Source organism: Panthera onca, chromosome B1 (genome assembly GCF_046562875.1).
Source record: "Panthera onca isolate mPanOnc1 chromosome B1, mPanOnc1 haplotype 2, whole genome shotgun sequence".
Taxonomy (NCBI): Eukaryota; Metazoa; Chordata; class Mammalia; order Carnivora; family Felidae; genus Panthera; species Panthera onca.
In genome coordinates, this window is record NC_138342.1 from 100,268,396 (window position 1) to 100,286,007 (window position 17,612).

General features: G+C 41.3%; 1 protein-coding gene and 1 pseudogene across 3 annotated transcripts in view; both read left to right on the forward strand.

Moving 5' to 3' along the window:
• The window catches only part of SYNPO2 (synaptopodin 2), a 172,158-nt gene that overhangs the window by 70,540 nt on the left and 84,006 nt on the right, over positions 1 to 17,612 (forward strand). The gene's annotated exons all lie outside the window — the stretch shown is intronic.
• LOC144616143 (keratin, type II cytoskeletal 8 pseudogene) lies at positions 137 to 5,902 on the forward strand (annotated as a pseudogene).

Below are 17,612 nucleotides of genomic sequence, written 5' to 3' on the forward strand. Positions count from 1 at the left end.
TTGGAGTCTCTAAGTCTCTATCCACCTTGGAGGAACCTTTTGTCTTCTCTCTCTACACTCTCTCTCTGGGTGTAGTGGGCTGAATGGTGGTCCATGAAGAGATGTGTCCACACCCTAATCCCCAGAACTTGTGAATGTTAGTGAATGTTACCTTACTTGGGAGAAGGGGTCTTTGCAGATGTAATTAAGTTAAGAAACTTCAGATAAAGAGATCATCCTAGATTATTCAGGTAGACCATAAGTCTAATGGTAAGTGTCCTCATAAGAGACACACAGGGGAGAATTGAGACAGAAGAGGAGGAAGCAGTGTGACAAAAGAGGTAGAGCTTGGAGTGATATGGTCACACAAGGCCACAAGTCAAGGTTTGGTGACAGCCACCAGAAGCTAAAAGAGCAAAACATTTTCTCACCTAGAGTCTCCAGAGAGAGTGCAGCTCCTATAGACACCTTAATTTTGGACTTCTGGCCTCCAGACTGTGAGAGAATAAATTTCTGTTTTATTAAGCCGCCAGTTTATAGTCATTTGTTACAGCATCCACAGGAAGCTAATACAGTAGGTGATCCCATCTAATCTCTCATCTTCTAATTCCATCTCTAGACTTAAATTTTCAAGCCTGACCTCTCCTCAGAGTGCCACACCCCATATACATCTAACTGCCTACTGGATGTCTCCACTTGGATACTAAGATATATCTCAAACTTAATATGGCAAAGGGAACTCTTGATTTCCAACCTTTACATTGGCAAATCTACTTCCAAGTCTTCTGCATCAATAAATGGCATTGCTATCTCAGGTTTAGGGCTTAGCTCCAACTACTTCATGGCTCTGGCAAAGAACCTAAGCATCTTGCTTGATTCTTTTCTTCTTCTCAATACCTGCCACCTAATTCCTAGATGAATCCTCTTGGCTACTACCTTAGTCCATCATCCCGGACTCAAATTTCTGTTGTGGCCTTGTAATTTCTGCCCTGCCTCTACTCTTGTCTCTCTCCACTACAGCCAGCATGAACATCCTACAGTGTAACTCATTCTATTACTCTCTGCCTAGGATGTTTTGATAGCTTTCTATTACTTAGAATATTTATCAAAATTTATTACTTTGGACTACAACAATGGTTCTCAACTGGAGGCTTTTTTGCTTACCATTTGGTAATTTCCAGGGACATTTTTTGGTTATCACTAGGGAGAGCCTACTGGCCCAAAGTGTGTAGAGCCCAGGAATACTGCCAAATATCCTACACTGCACTGAACTCCCCATAGCAAATAATTATCTGGCCCCAAATGTCAATGGTGCTAACGTTGAGAAACCCTACAGAATCCACACAAGCTGATTGATATTTGCCTTCTGTTGATTCATTTCCTTCTACTCTTCCTCAAATATGCCAAGCTTGTCCACATCTCAGAGCTCTCGAATATACTTTGGGTTGAGACTACATTCCTAGATCTTCGTATTTCTGTATCTTCAGTATTCAGGTATGAGCTCAAATATTACCTCCTCAGAGAGGCATTCCCCATCTAATGTGGCCTCTACCATCTTACCCCCAGTTTCTCTGTCACATTAGCCTACTTTTAACTTCTATATTGATCTTATGAGCACTTTAATTTAATTACGTCATTGTATGTGTGTTGTTGGCTTCTGTGCTCCAAGCTTATATGACCCTGTAAGGTCTTTCAAGATCCTTGCTATCTGCCTGCACCTGCAGCAGTACCAGGCACAGAGTAAGTGCTCAGTGAGTATTGGTCAAATAACTGGCATACAAATGGAAAGCAACAGAGGATAATTACATAACTTATAAAAGGCTTGGTGCTAAAAGTGATGTAGTGAATCACCAGGAAGGAGGGTTTATTTCTAGCCCTTGTTAATTTCTAGTATATGGCTCTTTGGATGTTATGATGACTTACCTCCACTGACAGAATGAGTAGCTGGGATGTTCAGCCTAACTTGTTTATAGAAAATATGTAATTTTACTGTTGGCTCTATTGTTCTGAAGGTGAAACAGGCTTTCAGGTAGTAGATGGCTGGTAACCAGTTGTCAATATGGTTGTGGATTTTGAAGCATTCACATAGAAGTAACAGATGAATTCCCTGAGAGCAGAGAAATCCACTGAGGGATTGCTTTTGGAGAGAAAAACCAAGGATTTGCTCTAAAAGAACCTACTGTTAGGAACAGAGAAGAAAGAAGAGTTGTCAAAGGAAATAGAGAAAACTGGTGAGAAAAATAATAGGAAAACAAAACAAGACAAAGTCTCTGAAACCCCAAGTCATGGAGTGATAGAAGACAGACAATATATAAAGAAGTATTGATAACCCACCTAGAAGCAGTTTCTCAGCTCCTTCTTGAACCTCTGCCAGGTTCAGCCTGCTTGCCTCCACTCCAGCCTCCACTATGTCCATCAGGGTGACCCAGAAGTCCTGCATGGTGTCCACCTCCAGCCCCTCGGCCTTGAGCAGCCACTCCTACGTGAGCGCACCTGGTGCCTGCATCAGCTCCTCCACTTTCTTCCAGCAGCAGCTTCCTGGGTGGCCTAGGCACCAACATGAGTGTGGTCAGGGACTATGGCAGGGCCAGAGGTATATGGGGCATTACAGCTGTCTCAGTGAACCAGAGCTGGATGTGGACCCCAGCATCCAGGCTGGGCACACCCAGGAGAGGGAGCAGATCAAAACTCTCAGCAACAAGTTTGCCTCCTTCCCTGACAAGTTGTGGCATGTGGAACAGCAGAACAAATTTCTGGAGACCAAGTAGAGCCTCCTATAGCAGCAGAAAACAACTTGGAGCAACATGGACACCATGCTTGAGAGCTATATCAACAACCTTCCGCAACAGCTGGACACACTAGGCCAAGGAAGCTGAAGTTGGAGGTGGAGCTTGGCAACATGTGGGGCTGGTGGAGGACTTTGAGAATAAATATGTGGAGGAGATCAAAGAGCATGCAGTCATGGAGAATGAATTTGTCCTTATCAAGAAGGATGCAGATGAAACTTACATGAACATGGTAGACCTGGAGTCCCACCTGGAAGGGCTGATGGAAGAGATTAGCTTCTTAAGGCATCTGTGTGAAAAGATCTGTGAGCTGCAGTTCCAGAACTCTGACACATCCATGGTCCTGTCCATGCACGACAGCTGTGCCCTGGACCTGGACAGCATCATCACTGAGGTCAAAGCCCAGTATGAGGACATCACCAGCTGCAAGCAGGCTGAGGCCGAGACCATGAGGCCAAGACCACATCAAGTACAAGGAGATGTAGACATTGGCTGGGAAGCCAGGCGATGACCTCTGTAGCATAAAGAGGGAGATGCCTGAGATGAACCAGAATATCAGCCAACTCCTGGCTGAGATCGAGGGCCACAAAGGCTAGAGGGCTTCCCTGGAGGCTACCATTGCTAGTGTTGAGAAGAGCAGGGAGGCTGTTAAGGATGCCAATGCCAAGCTGGCTGAGCTGGAGCAAACCAAGAAGAACATACACGGCAGTTACATGAGTGCCAGGAGCTCATTAATGTCAGGCTGTCCCTGGACATTGAAATCACCACCTACTGCATGCTGTTGGAGGGCAAGGAGAGCCAGCTAGAGTCTGGGATGCAGAACCTGAGTATCCATACTAAGATCACCAGCAGCTACTCAGGTAGCCTGAGCTTGGCCTACAGGAGCCTCATGAGCCCTGGCCTCAACTATGGCCTGAGCTCCTTCCAGTCCAGCTTCAGCTTTGGCGGGGGCTCCAGTCCCTTCAGCCGTGTCAGCTCCTCTGAGGCTGTGGTTGTGAAGAAGGTTGAGACCCTTGATGGGAAGATCCAAGTGGTCTGATGTCCTGTCCAAGTGAACAACCACTGTGGTCCATTCCAGCTCCTTTGGCTGCTATAGAGCCTTAGGGGAAGGAGCTGTGCAGGGAAGTGTCAGGAACAGGAGACCCACTTAAGGCTCAGCCCCAGTCCTCAGCCCACCCTTAGGGGGAGTCTGCTGCCCTGGGTACCCCCTCTTGCCCATGCCCCCAACTAAAAGCTAATTCAAGTATCTTTTCCCAAATAAAGTTTCAGATGGCTCTGCCAATTCCCCCAAAAGATAAATAAAATAAAATAAAATAAAATAAAATAAAATAAAATAAAATAAGCACTACTGATGCATTTGTGGAACTTTGTGCTTTTGTGTTGTGGGTACATGTTCCTTCCATTAATCACGTAATGAAAGTAATGAAAATATTCAGTTCTTACTTTCTAAAAATGTTAACTCTGCTATGATATTCCCATGATTGTAAAGGGTTTGGGGATAATCTTCAGACCCCTAGTTTTTCTAATATCTATTTTACTTATTAGGAAAAAGTCTGATAATTTCTAATAGCTGCAAAGTGTTGGCAGTAGAAGTTATACTGTTCCCTTTTACCCTTTGTTGAGTGGTTGAGAAATCATCTAGGGAGATTGGCAAAATTAAGAACTGGCAAAAGCTTCCATATGCCCCAAACTGATTCAGTCCTGTTTCCATGTTTGGAAATGGTTTCTTGAGCTTATCCACACTTTGCTGGCAGGTCATATCTTTGCAGAATGACAGGCACTTTTCTTTCTACCACCCACTAGCCATGATCCTGGCTTTGGGGAATGCAAACCATTGTGATGTCCAGAATCTGAGGGCAAATAAACCATGGACCAAGTGAAATTGTGGGTACAGCCATTGTGTAAGAACTAACTATATTGCAACCACACATCACTGAGCTTGCCTTATAGAGATGTGTTTTGTCCCATCATATGAAGAGAGAAGTGAAGGAGAGGACATTTTTGAAACATGGGTGTAGATGAGAGTTAAACATATCTAAGAATGAACTCAATTACTCCATTTCATTCTAAGAAAGGAGAACTTCTATAACACTTTTAATGAGAGAGTACATTGTTGTGTCCAAAGTCAGATACTTTGTACGAGGCGTCCTGGGCAGATACCTATCCTGTTAGATCATTACAGTGAGTATGCAGACAGTACTTTATGTCCTACTTAAGCATGTTTTCATCTAGGAAGAACTAAACTTTAATCCTATCTACAATTTCAGAGGTGGATTATTTCAGTTTAATGGTATATTCACACAGGCCACCAGAATCAGAAATCATTTTGCCTGACTTACTGATCTATGTTATCAGTAACCGCTATGTCAATATTTAATATAACTTCAACAATAAGAAAAACACAATGACTTTGGGATTTTCATGTGTTTAGATCTGGTGCCAACAATTTTTTTTAAGTTTTGTACCTTTAACTTCTTAAAAAATATTAGATTTTACTTATTCCTTCTGTCGATTAATCAAAAACACAGGGAAATGAGGATCAACTAGCTTGTTAAAATTAGTATTAAATGTTGTTAAGATTCATTCCATTGTCTGTCAGACCTTCATCATAGGGTTGTCTCTCCTGATCTTCTGACCTAACAACTTGCATTAAGCTTTTTGCATACAGTTCTGGAAAACTTGTATTCATTTTTAAATACTAGCTGTAGGAAAACTCAGTAGTTTAGAGGCCAAAGCTGTCCTGGATACATCCTGTCCTTGAAATGTGACTATTTCTAATCAAGTCCTGTCCAGGCAATCCATGGCTTTCACTGAGTTGGGACTGTAGACTAGTGGGATGTAGTTGGGCTGTGCATAAAAGGAGGATCACCTGTAAAGACCATTCCCCAGTCTTTGGCTCCACTCAACCTAATTCTAGAACATGGAGCTGATGCCAAGGGAAGTTTTAGAGATTGAGAGATAAACCAGAGATAAGGAGAAAACATTGCCTGAGGAAACCTTCAGATTTTATATATTAGGGTACAATTCTTATTCTTTCTCCATATTTCTCTTTCTCTTTCTCTCTCTCTCCCTTTCTCCTTCATTCCCATCGGATTTTTTCATTAATTGTAGGTAGTTCAAAATGGAGAAGATCCATGATAGCCATTCATCTATTCATTCAATGAATAGTAACTACTCTCTGTTAGACACTGTGCTAGAGATACTGATGTTCTTACAAATAAGAAAATCCCTGCCTTCAAGGGACTCATAATCCAAAAGGCATCACAGATGAGAACAATAACCTTTATGGCAAAATGCATAATGTGTCCCAGGTATTAGCTGGGACCTCCTGGCCCTTTGAGATTAGCAGCACAAAACTCCCATTTCGTGTCTCTCTGAAGTCCAAAGCATGTCCCCAGGATTCTTGTTACATTCTCCGTCAGCTTTGTCTGATTTCCTGCTGTCTGATATTCTCTGTCTCTTGCAGCTGTTCTTTTATTTCTGTTCTGACACAGACCCAAGGTTGGGACACAACTCTTTCTCTTCTGTTCCCTCCCACACCCTGGTCTGTCTCTCCTCCTCCCACACAAAGCAATCATGAAAACAAGGTTACTATACTGACTCTGTGTTTCAGAACTTGAACTGAGAGTTTTGGGGTCATGGGAGAGCACAGCAGTAAACTTCAAATGACGCAGGGCACATTCCTGCTTTAGGTCTATCTGGTACCCGTCACCAGGGCTTTCTCATTGTCTGCTTCCCCTCACAGAGCACTCTGATGTCTGCCAGTCTTCTCTTCTGCCTCCTGATTCTCTTCCTCATGTCATCTTTCCTGCTTCTCCCCCACACTCCAGTTCTGGGATATTCTTGCTCTCTGTTGTTCAGAGTATGCCTTTCCTTTTCATGCACCCCCAAATTCAAGTGCAGGCCCATCTTGTTCATACCTAAGTCCTTCCTGGTGTTCAGGCAAGGGGCCTTTCATGTTCTAGAATCCACTTTCTATTTGCCATATAGAAGGCAGTGTGGCTGCGTAATATTTTCTCCCTTCCTTTATCTGTACTGAATAATTTATGTACTCATTCAACAATATTTGCCAAACGTCCGCTATGTATCAGGTACCGCTGTGGGTGCTGAGATTAAAACTGTGTACAAGATAGGCATAGGTCCTGTCCTCATGGATTTACATTCCAGGAAGAATGTCCAAGATGCAAAGAAGAAATAGAAAGGCCCTACCTCATTCTTGGATGGGATTGCACACCATGGAAATTTAAGTCTGACAGGACAAGCAGGATTAATCTAGGTCAGTCAGAGGATAGAATTTCAGACAGAGGGACTCAATGACAAAAGTTGGCTATGAAGTTCTTCACTGTTCATTCGGGCTGCTAGAATGAAAGGGGAGACAGAAAATGTGGTTTATTTCCATCATCTTTCCCTCTAACTCCCACACTTCAGTACTCAAGCAATACCTTTGGGGCAGAATTGAGGTATGAGCTCTCTAATGAGAAAGAAAAGGAAGAGTGTCCCATCCTTTTCAGTTTCTGGGTGGAGTCCCAAGGTTTGAGAGGCTTGTTTGAACTGGTTCCTCTTTCCCAGAGTCTGGACCCTGGAACATAGCTCCCTCCTTACCCAGGTAGATCCTAGGGAAGGAACTTCTCTACAGTCTTATCTGGAGAATGGAAGTCAGGGTATGGCTGGAGGGTTTGGTCATAATCATAAAGAGCTGTGGGATATGGGGGGCACCTGGGTGGCTTAGCTGGTTAAGCACCCAACTTTTGATTTTGGCTCAGGTCATGATCCCAAGGTCCTGAGATGGAGTTCTACATTGGGCTCCACCCTGAGAGCATGAAGCCTGCTTTGGATTCTCTCTTTCCCTCTCTCTCTCTCTCTCTCTCTCTCTCTCTCTCTCTCTCTGCCCCTCCTCCACTTATGCTCTCTTTCTCTCTCCCTTTCTCTCAAAAATAAATAAATAAATAAATAAATAAATAAATAAACAAATAAACAAATAAAAGCTGTGGGATTTGGAATTGGGTCCCAGGGCTGCTGCTAGTTCATATGGAACATTTATGCAAAACTAAAACCAACAAACAAAATTGCCATTTCTTTTTCTGGGGTGATGCAACCCATAGCCAGGGTGCAGGCCTTGTGAAGTGAAAGGTCCCCTCCACCAGTTTCCCTTGTTCATGGTGCAGCCTGAACAAATGGTGATCCACTGTGTCCCAGGTTCTAAATTCTATACACGTAAGTTGAATAGATTGATGAGGTTCTTATGGCACCCGAATTCACTGATGTACTCAGATTGTTGGTCTTTCCTCACAAGGCTCTGAATGATTAGCTAACAAAATGGTAGTGTTTAAGGAATTGTACATCACGATAGGCACATCTTTTCCCTCCTTCTTATTTAATTACTTAAAAATAACAGTAATAATGGTTAACCTTCACTGAGCATACTTGACATGTTCCAGGCACCGCACTAAGTAGTTTATAGAGATTACCTCAATGAATTCTTAATAGCAATTCTGTAACTTACATATCATTAATATTTGAGAAGACAGAGACTTAGGTGATTGAACTCAGCTAGTAAGTGGGTTTTAACTTAGAGCCCGTTTTAACTCCCACTTTATACTGCCTGTTTTGTTTTCTTTTCTTTCCCTACTTTCTTCCTTTTTCTCCCCTCCCTCCCTGTCTGTCTCCCTCCCTCCCTCTCTCTCTCTGTCTCTCCCCATGGGAACAAACCTTACAGAGGAGCCGTGTAAATAAGGTATTCATTGAGCTTCCCGATAACTCTACAGTTGATCTCTTAGTTCTGACAGTCCTTGAGACTGGACTTTCCAAACAAATAGCTTCCCTTTGTTGTTTGGGGTATGCCTAAGAGGCGGGATTCTGAATATCCTGGCTTCAGGTTTCCAAACCAGCAGGTCATGCCCAGAGCCTAATCCTTGCTGGATGGTAACACATGTCAGCACACAAGAAAACAAAGCTCCACTTGGTTATTGGCAGGAGGCTCTGTGGCTTTTCTGGCCAGCCCAAGTGAAAGCACAATGGAGAAGCCCCCATCCATGGTCATTTTTAGAGAATTATTTGCCATCTGGGTAAAAGAGATATAGAATAGTACTTGATAGTTTCTCTACAAAGAGGCTCCGTGTTTTCCCTATGATTTTGGCACACACCTCTGGATAATTCCCTTAGGTATCAGGCATCTCCTCAAAAACTAATAGGATACACAGCATTTTAACTAAAGTCTGTAGTTAAAAACTGGGCCACTAGGTGGTATTCCTGTTGACTTGGCTTGAAAAACTTTTATACCCTAAAAAAAAAAAATGTAGTGTCTACTTGAAACATAGATCTGTTCATGCACCTTTAACCTTTGTTAGAGAATGTGATGTAGTGAAGATACATAGCTAATTCATAAAATGTCTAATTTTGGTGAAAAATGTGCAACATCCAATATATTAACTTCCAAATAAGACAACCTAGTGCTCTTGGTTATTGGTTTCCAAAGACTCGTTGAACATTTCCTTGTTTGGCTTTGGAGGAATTTGCTCTGGGAATTCAGCCTGGCCCTTGACTCACTGAAAGACTACAGACTTAGAACAGAGCAAGCAGGCTGAGAAGCCAACTAGTGAAAATGAAAGCAAGAGGTCCTGGGCCCCAGGCTTAGTGTGTGTTCTTTAAAGAAGGAAGAACTCCTGCAGGGTCAGGAGAATGTCACTGGCAACCCTGGAGCTTGCTTATGCCAATCAGACATCATGTATTCCAGACAGATCAACAAAGTACAGAGGCAAAATGTTTCATTGGATCTGGTGTAGCAGTGTTGTGGCTTCACGGAGATCTTCTCCCCTAAAGGTTATTATTATTTTACTATTAGCCATTTAACCATTTTACCTGATGTTGACATACCTAACTCAGTAAGGAAAGTGAGTGACAGATCTTTCAGACTGAAGCCCAGGCTTTAGAAGGTCACAGCTAAGAAAGCATTCATATCCACGTCCAGTCCCCTTTAGTAAGATTTCTAACCACGATATAGGGCTGGAGCATGCCAAGAATGGGACCAGATATGCATGCATTTGCTGAGGTAAAAGAACAGTGTCTTCTTCTTAGCTGGCGTTGGAGTCAGGGAGTGGCGGGGTCTTACTTTTGAAAACCATGGAATATATATTGATTAAAATGTGTAACATTACTGGGTTTATTTTGTCCTCACCTCTTGAGAACTTTTGCAGAAACAAGATTGGAGTGATTTTGAACACTACTGCATTTTTCACCTAAGGATTCCTAAGACCTCTGAACTCTGAGAAAAACATCAGAGGTCCTGAATCTAACTCTTAAGTATTATGAAATCCTGTACGGCACAAACTTTAAAGTGAGAGGCGCGAGAAGACCTCTGTTCTGATTATACCTTAGCCACTGTCCAGTTGAGAGACTCTAGTAACCTTTCCATGACCATCAGTTGACCTTAAGGGCCCCTTGAAGCTCTTAAACTCTATGCTAATATAAATAAGCACAGCACTGTGTCCGATAGGTTAGCACAGTTTTAGTATCTCCTGCACCACACAGGTAAATTTTAGACCAAGGTCACAATGTAGTCTTATCCTCTAAAACATTTTTCTGTTATATTAAAGTGAACTGTCAGTCCCTGAAATGCTGGATAGATATCTCATTGCACTTTCTAAACGTTCTAGATGGCTTCAAAAATGCATCTGACGCTAAAGATGTATTGTTTTTCAAACTACTGACATGTGTGGTGTTTAAAATGGAAAATGCAGTTGTAAGTTGTAATACAATATTTCTCTCCAGATTGTAATAAAAGGTTTATATGATCAATTAACAGTGCTTTCACTGCCCTCTGCTGCCTGGATTTGGAAAGCTTAGCCTTACATCTGACTGGGAAAGGCCAACTTTTCATTTATGGTCATTGTTATTAATGCTCGCTAGCATATTCCAAGTGTAACGCTATCTGACTTGGAAAATTTCAACAATGAAGTAGCCAATAGCCTGAAACCAAATAAGCACTATGTTCTTGTGAGTCAGGATTTTCTAAAGTCTTCTGGGGTTTTATTAAGTCCTGAGTGTTCTTTCTATAAGATCATTAATATATACAGAAATAGCTGTTTATTTAGAAGTTGATTACAGAGTTTATTTTTTAATACTTTATTTTTTTTTTAAGATTTTTATTTTTTATTTTTTTTTTTTATTTTTTTTTTTTAATTTTTTTTTTCAACGTTTTTTATTTATTTTTGGGACAGAGAGAGACAGAGCATGAACGGGGGAGGGGCAGAGAGAGAGGGAGACACAGAATCGGAAACAGGCTCCAGGCGCTGAGCCATCGGCCCAGAGCCTGACGCGGGGCTCGAACTCACGGACCGCGAGATCGTGACCTGGCTGAAGTCGGAGGCTTAACCGACTGCGCCACCCAGGCGCCCCAAGATTTTTATTTTTAAGTAATCTCTACACTCAGCATGGAGCTTGAATCCACAATCCCAGGATCAACCCTGAGCATCACATTCTCCACCTACTGAGCCAACCAGGTGCCCCCATACCTGTTATTCTTTAAAACATTAAAAATTAATACAAATGGCAACAGAACAGATGAGAACCTTGCTTTTTTTAGGATGTGGAGTGAAGTTTAATAGAATTGCTTTGTGGGAATATTTTATTATTTGCATTTAACTATCAGGTGCTTAACATAAGGAAAAGATTGGGTGCTTTCATAGTTTCAATTATAGTTTCATCTACTTTTAATTAACAACATTCAGTGCCATGTATGTCTGTTCCCTAGGGCTTCTGTTTAATAATAAACGCAAAAATGAATAACTTATATTCATCACCCTTCCTGCAGACGTGCTTGATATTTGTATCCATTACTCATCTAGCAAAAGCTTTACCTGAAATCTATTTTACCTCTGACTCATAAATTATCAACAGCTTTTATTCGCTTAACAACTTGTCAAGTGCCTACCACATAACAGGCACAAACTTATAGATGGATATAAACTGCACTTCTGATTTAAGGTGCTCACAATTTAGTGGGAGCAAAATAGAAATAGACACACCTTATTGAGAAACTTTTGAATATTGGGCTTCCATTTGTGCCAATCAGGAGTCCCAGTAGTCCGATTGTTTCTGATCGGGACCTATGACACAGTTGCTAGTGACTAATTCTGTTTGTAGTGCTCCTCAGTACTCACTAACAAAAACAGGATTGGGTTTTGCAAATCTCTCTCTCTCTCTCTCTCTCTCTCTCTCTTTTTACTATATACCTTTAAAAATTTTGATACCTCCCTTAGACAAGGTGTATGTATCTACCCTAACCACCCCCTTTCCTCCCCAATCACAATTGTGTTTGCAAACATTAGAAAGATAAATATACTTCCAAGTGCAGATAACTGTATTTTATTGTTGTAACTCTGGAGGGTTGGTAATAGAAAACTGGTTCTGCTATATCCAGTTATTGCCAAAGCAGAGAGCTACGGACCCAACACTCCAGAACCAAGGTGGGTATTTTTTTTTTTTTTTTTTTTTAGTGGATGATTCTGACATTTAACTGGCTAGGAGTCAATAACCCTTTTTAGCAGGTTAGTTTATTTGGTTACCAAGAATATGTTTTGAAAACACAGGAATACAGAAAGAGCTTTGCTTGAAGTCCTCAAATGCCACGTAAGGAACACGTAGGAAGTGATTGTTCAAAGTTAAATGCTTGGATAAAGTTTTTCATTTTGTTATGGGTAAGGTAGGCATTTAGTTATATTTGCTTCAAGAGTTTTCTAGGGTTAAGTCATTGAAGTCATTCTGCATGGTGTGCAACTTGGAATGTAGCAGGATTCTCGCCCAGAAAGTCGTGGCACTGAGGTTTTTCTTTCCAGGAAGCAACTTCATTCCTACCAGCACCACTCAGTTGGGTTCATACCCAAAGAACTGAGCCCCGAATGCCACATGGTGCATGGTGTAGTTTTCAATGTATTTTTTACTTCTTTGTCTCCCACATATGGTAACACACAAGTATGCAGTCTGATTAGTGGTCTCATGTTACAAGGTCATGAGGGATGTTGTCATGTATGTGTATACCTAGGTTGCCTTGAGGCTTCTTTTTCTTTCCTTAGGGAGGGGACCCTACCGCAGGCACTTTGATAATCTTTCCATATATATAAGTCCTGAATGGAAATCTTAAACTTCTTGAGAACCTTAGCCAAGCACAACCTGTCTTCAGTGGTCACCTCCATGTGGAAGCAGAGTGACCTTATATTTGGACGACTTCTTTTGGTCTCCTCCATGCTATGGCTAATATGGTTCTTCAGCTAGTTGCATCATAGGAATGAACATGGCAGGGAGTGTAACATCCAATTACTGTCCATCAATACTTACCAAGAATGTGGTTAGTGGAAACCTGTCTACACTAGCAAATGTTTTAAGAAAAAGTTCCATAAATTGTTTTTTATTCAGTAAGCATGTTTTGAAATTTTGAGGGGCAATAAGTAATCATCCTCTTCTTCTTTTAATTTCTGAACAAATTAAGAAATAGACCAGAAGGGAGCACCTGGGTGGTTCAGTCAGTTAAGCTGATTTCGACTTCAGCTCAGGTCGTGATCTCATGGTTCGTGAGTTCAAGTTCCGTGTTGGGCTCTGTGACCACAGCTCAGAGCCTGGAGCCTGCTTCACTTTCTGTATCTCCCTCCTCTCTGCCTCTACCTCGCTTGCACTCTCTCTCTCTCTCTCTCTCTCTCTCTCCGTCAAAAATAAATAAACATTTAAAAAAGAAAAAAAGAAATAGACCAGAGGGGCGTCTGGGTGGCTCAGTTGGTTAAGCGTTGGACTTTGCTCAGGTCATGATCTCATGGTTCGTGGGTTCAGGCCCCACATCAGGCTCTGTGCTGACAGCTGTCAGCTGGACCTGCTTCAGATTCTGTATCTCCCCCTCTCTCTGCCCCTCCCCCACTCACACTCTGTCTCTGAAATGGACCAGAGTTAGGTGGGTGGACCTAAAATAAATGAGCTTTAGTATTGGTAAAGCTTGGAATCATACTTGGAAAGTATGATTTGACCTATGACCACATCAATCTTCCTACGGGTTCCCTTCCTTTTGAAGGCATGTGCATATGCAGAGAAAACTGTTTTACCTAAAAGAGTAGTTGCTTTATAATTCCTTGTCAATAAATGAGTGAATGAACCAATCAATCACAAAGGTTCCTTGTGCTTTTTTTCTCAGAGGAATGTCAGTATAAATTCCAGGGTACACTGAATCTTTTCACTTGTTTTGAGTCCCATGACCATTTACCTCTTTGGACCTGCCTGGCTGATAGCATAACACTCTGAGAGGTGGCAGAAAACCATAGTGGGTGAGCACTTTCTGGTTCCAGTGAGACCCATCAGTACTTTTTCCTGTTTCTCCTCCCCCTTCATCTTAAAATACAACATTTTGTTCTCTGATGTGAAGATGACTATGTCTGATTTCAGAGATTTGCTCTGTGCCTTAGGCCAGTGGTCTTGGCTCAAGTAGGATTAATTTAAACACCAGTTGCTGTTTAGCAACTTACTCTAATCAATCAACAGATACTTGTTATGTGCCTTTTGTGCAGGAAGCAAAGAAAAAAGCAGAACAAACCCATGACTCTTAAGAATAGGGAGCCAGATCCTGCTGATGGTTATGCTATGCCAACGTTTTTAAGACAGCAGAGGAGTAAAATGCCTATCTCAAAGGTCCCAAATGTTCTAGGCTTAGAATAACACTCACACATCCCACCTTCCTTTTAGAGGTTTTAACTACAAATTACCAGTTTTACTCACAGTAAAGGTGGGCTAGACAATTTGACTTGGACCTGAGGCTAAACTAGCACTTCCTTTTAGGGAATGAACATTTATTAAGGCTATTTGGCATTTGGTGATGGGCCAACCTGACTCACCCATTCACAGCCAAGAAGGCTGGCAAGGAGAACAGAAGCCCAGCTAGGCCTACCTGGGGAAAATTTAGTTGCTTCCTAGATCTTGAAGCATAAGTGACCCCACCACCCATGAGCACAGCCAGTACAAGACAACAAGAGAAAGGATTGGCCATCACAAACTTTTCCATTCACTAACCATAGTATTTGGAAAAATCATGGTTCAATGGTGTTCAGGCTCTCCACCAATCAAATTATCTAGCCTTCCCTTCCCATGAGAGAAGGGACAGGAGGCATCTAGAAGTATATTGTCCTATCCGTGAGAGGTATGGAATTTCCCCTTTTTTGAGAAAGTATGAGAAGGGAAATAATGGTGTCCCCAAAACTGAATTATTCTGAGGGGTAGACCTCACAATGCAGTCCTGGTGACCTTTATAGCACTCTGAAAATTGTCCTGAACACCACTGCAGGTTTACTTGTAGAATTCTGTTTAATCTCTGCAGAAATTCTGATGTAGGAGTTATTCTAGCTTCTTCTGATGGAGACCTTCATGAGAACATAAAAGAACGAAAGAAGACAGAATACTATTTACCATATATACAAAAAGAAATCTGAGCCTGCAAGCAAAATCTGTACCCTTATGTTTCCCATTTGGGAAAATACAATATTTTATATATATTTTTCTTTCTACCTCCCCGTCCTTGCAAGATGCAAGAGCTTATTTGTCTGAAATAACTCACAAGGAGGCCTAGCAAATCTGACTCTTATGTGTTGACTCCAATTTATTTCTATAATTTCTAACATTCTTCTAGGATTGTTGTTGGATTTAAAGGAGTATCAAGGGTGAAAATGTTTTGCCTATTACCTGAAATTTTAAGTTACATATCTCTCAGTTCAAATTCTGGCTCTCCCAGGTCACAGGTCTTGTGCTCTCCCACTAGCCTTGTGACTTGCGGCAAGCCACTACAATCTCTGTGAGGCTGAGTTTATTTTTCGTCACTGGGTGAGTGATTGCTAATGTAGTGCCTTTCCTTTGAATGTTAGTAATGATGTAGATATAGAATCAGCAAGATATATCTTGTAGTCTGGCTGTTCCCCACAGCCTCCTGCTTTGTGTCTCCACTTGCACCATTTTTCTTACTGTAGGTGGCAAACGTAGTGGAAAAAAGCTTGAACTTTCAAATGAAACAGCCACGGGTTTGAATTTCTGTTCTCTCATTTATTAGCTGTGTGACTAAAGAGTCTCGTTTTCTTACTGTGCTAAAAATGTCATCACAATGAGAAAAGAGACCTATCTTCAGACTCATATCTTAAAGCAGAGAATCATAGCACACACATCAAATATCAGATTTTTCCCCTGCATTTTAGAAAGTGGTTTCTATATTATAAAAGGTCTTCATTTATTCAATGATTGATTCACTTGTAAGGCATAACTGTGCACTAAGTTTGTACACAAGCACGCACACACACACACACACAGAGCTCACACAGAAGTCAGATTCCTCTCAGGGTGGTGCTGATTTCTTAGAGAAAGCCACATCACAGTGCCAGTGATAACTGGCAATTTCTGTTATGGTGATGAGTGAAGATGCATTAATCATGTTTGGCCCACTACCCGCCCCCCCAAATTTCCCTTCATCAGATGTAAATATGTGTCCTGCCAAGTACTTTCCATTTACTTTGTAAGCTCCGTATTTTTCATTGGAAATTTAATCCATGTGTGCTGAGTTATTTGCTGAACTCAGAAAACTGTTGGGCAAATGTCAGTTCATATCCAAAAAGTTTCCTCCCCACAAAAGAACCCCCCCCCCCATAAAGATCCTCATTTTTCTTTCTTTCTTCCTGTTATTTTTTTTTTTAATTTTAATTAGGATCAGAATTAAAAGAAGCCTAGTTTGGTCCTGAAGTTACATAAAAGTTATATGGGCTACCCCAGTCAGTAGTCTCTGAGCACACAATCTAAAAGTAGTACGCCAAAATGAGCAATCCGCAGTTCCTCAGAACATCTTGTTCAAAGTGTAAATTCTGTATTGACTTAAGATTCCTCTTTCTTCACCAAAAAGGAATTCAGTTCTTACTGTTCCCATTTTACAGGTGAAGACACTAATGAATCAATGGCTTGCTTATTGTGGTCACATGATATAAATTTGGAAAGGAGAATTAAGAATAAGAAATAAACACAGCTGAGGGTTAAATTCAGGTAATTGTTGCATTTGATCTAAGAAAAGAGGCATTTGGACACCTCTTGTGGGAGAATACATTTTAGCACCCAAAGGGAATGATCCCTTGAGTAGTATCTGCAGCTTTTCTCAGTGGGAAGAGATCAGAAACGCTCATCCAGGCGTAATATCATCAAACTTCTCAAGCACTAGAAAGACCATGTGTAAGTAGAGAGGTGGATTTTTTTTTTTTATAGCCAAGTTATACAACAGATTTTCTTATTTATACTTATTCAGTCCATCTGTAACTCGCTTGCCTGTTCTTGGCCACCAGCCTAGAAGAGGCCCAGACCCAGAAGAATATTGTGTAAAACTGTGGGATTTTTGACAAATTAGGTTTTAATTCCCTTACAGTTTTCTCATCCATATTTATGGCTTCTACTCCCAAATTGATGTGTTTAGCCCTGATCTCTCACTTGCCTTCTAGCCTCATTTCGACAATTTAACTGATTTTAACACGCCCTTCTGATTGAATACTTGCTAGCAATGCTCTCAAAAATAATCAGTATTATTAATGAAACATCTTGGAAAGAAAGCTTGGGTTTTATTTTTATTTTCCGATGTTTGATTCCCCTTCCTAGATTCCCTCGCTTCTACCTATGACTCCACCATAATTATGAATTTGCAGTCATTCCTGATTTCTGCTTTCCTATAAATCTGGTCTGTTCTTGAGTCTGTAGTTTTTGCTTCAGATTGTGTCTCTTATCTCTTTCCTGTGGGTTATCACAGATGAACTCTAATCCAGGCTCTCATCACTTCCTGTTTGCACAACTTTAATGGTTTCC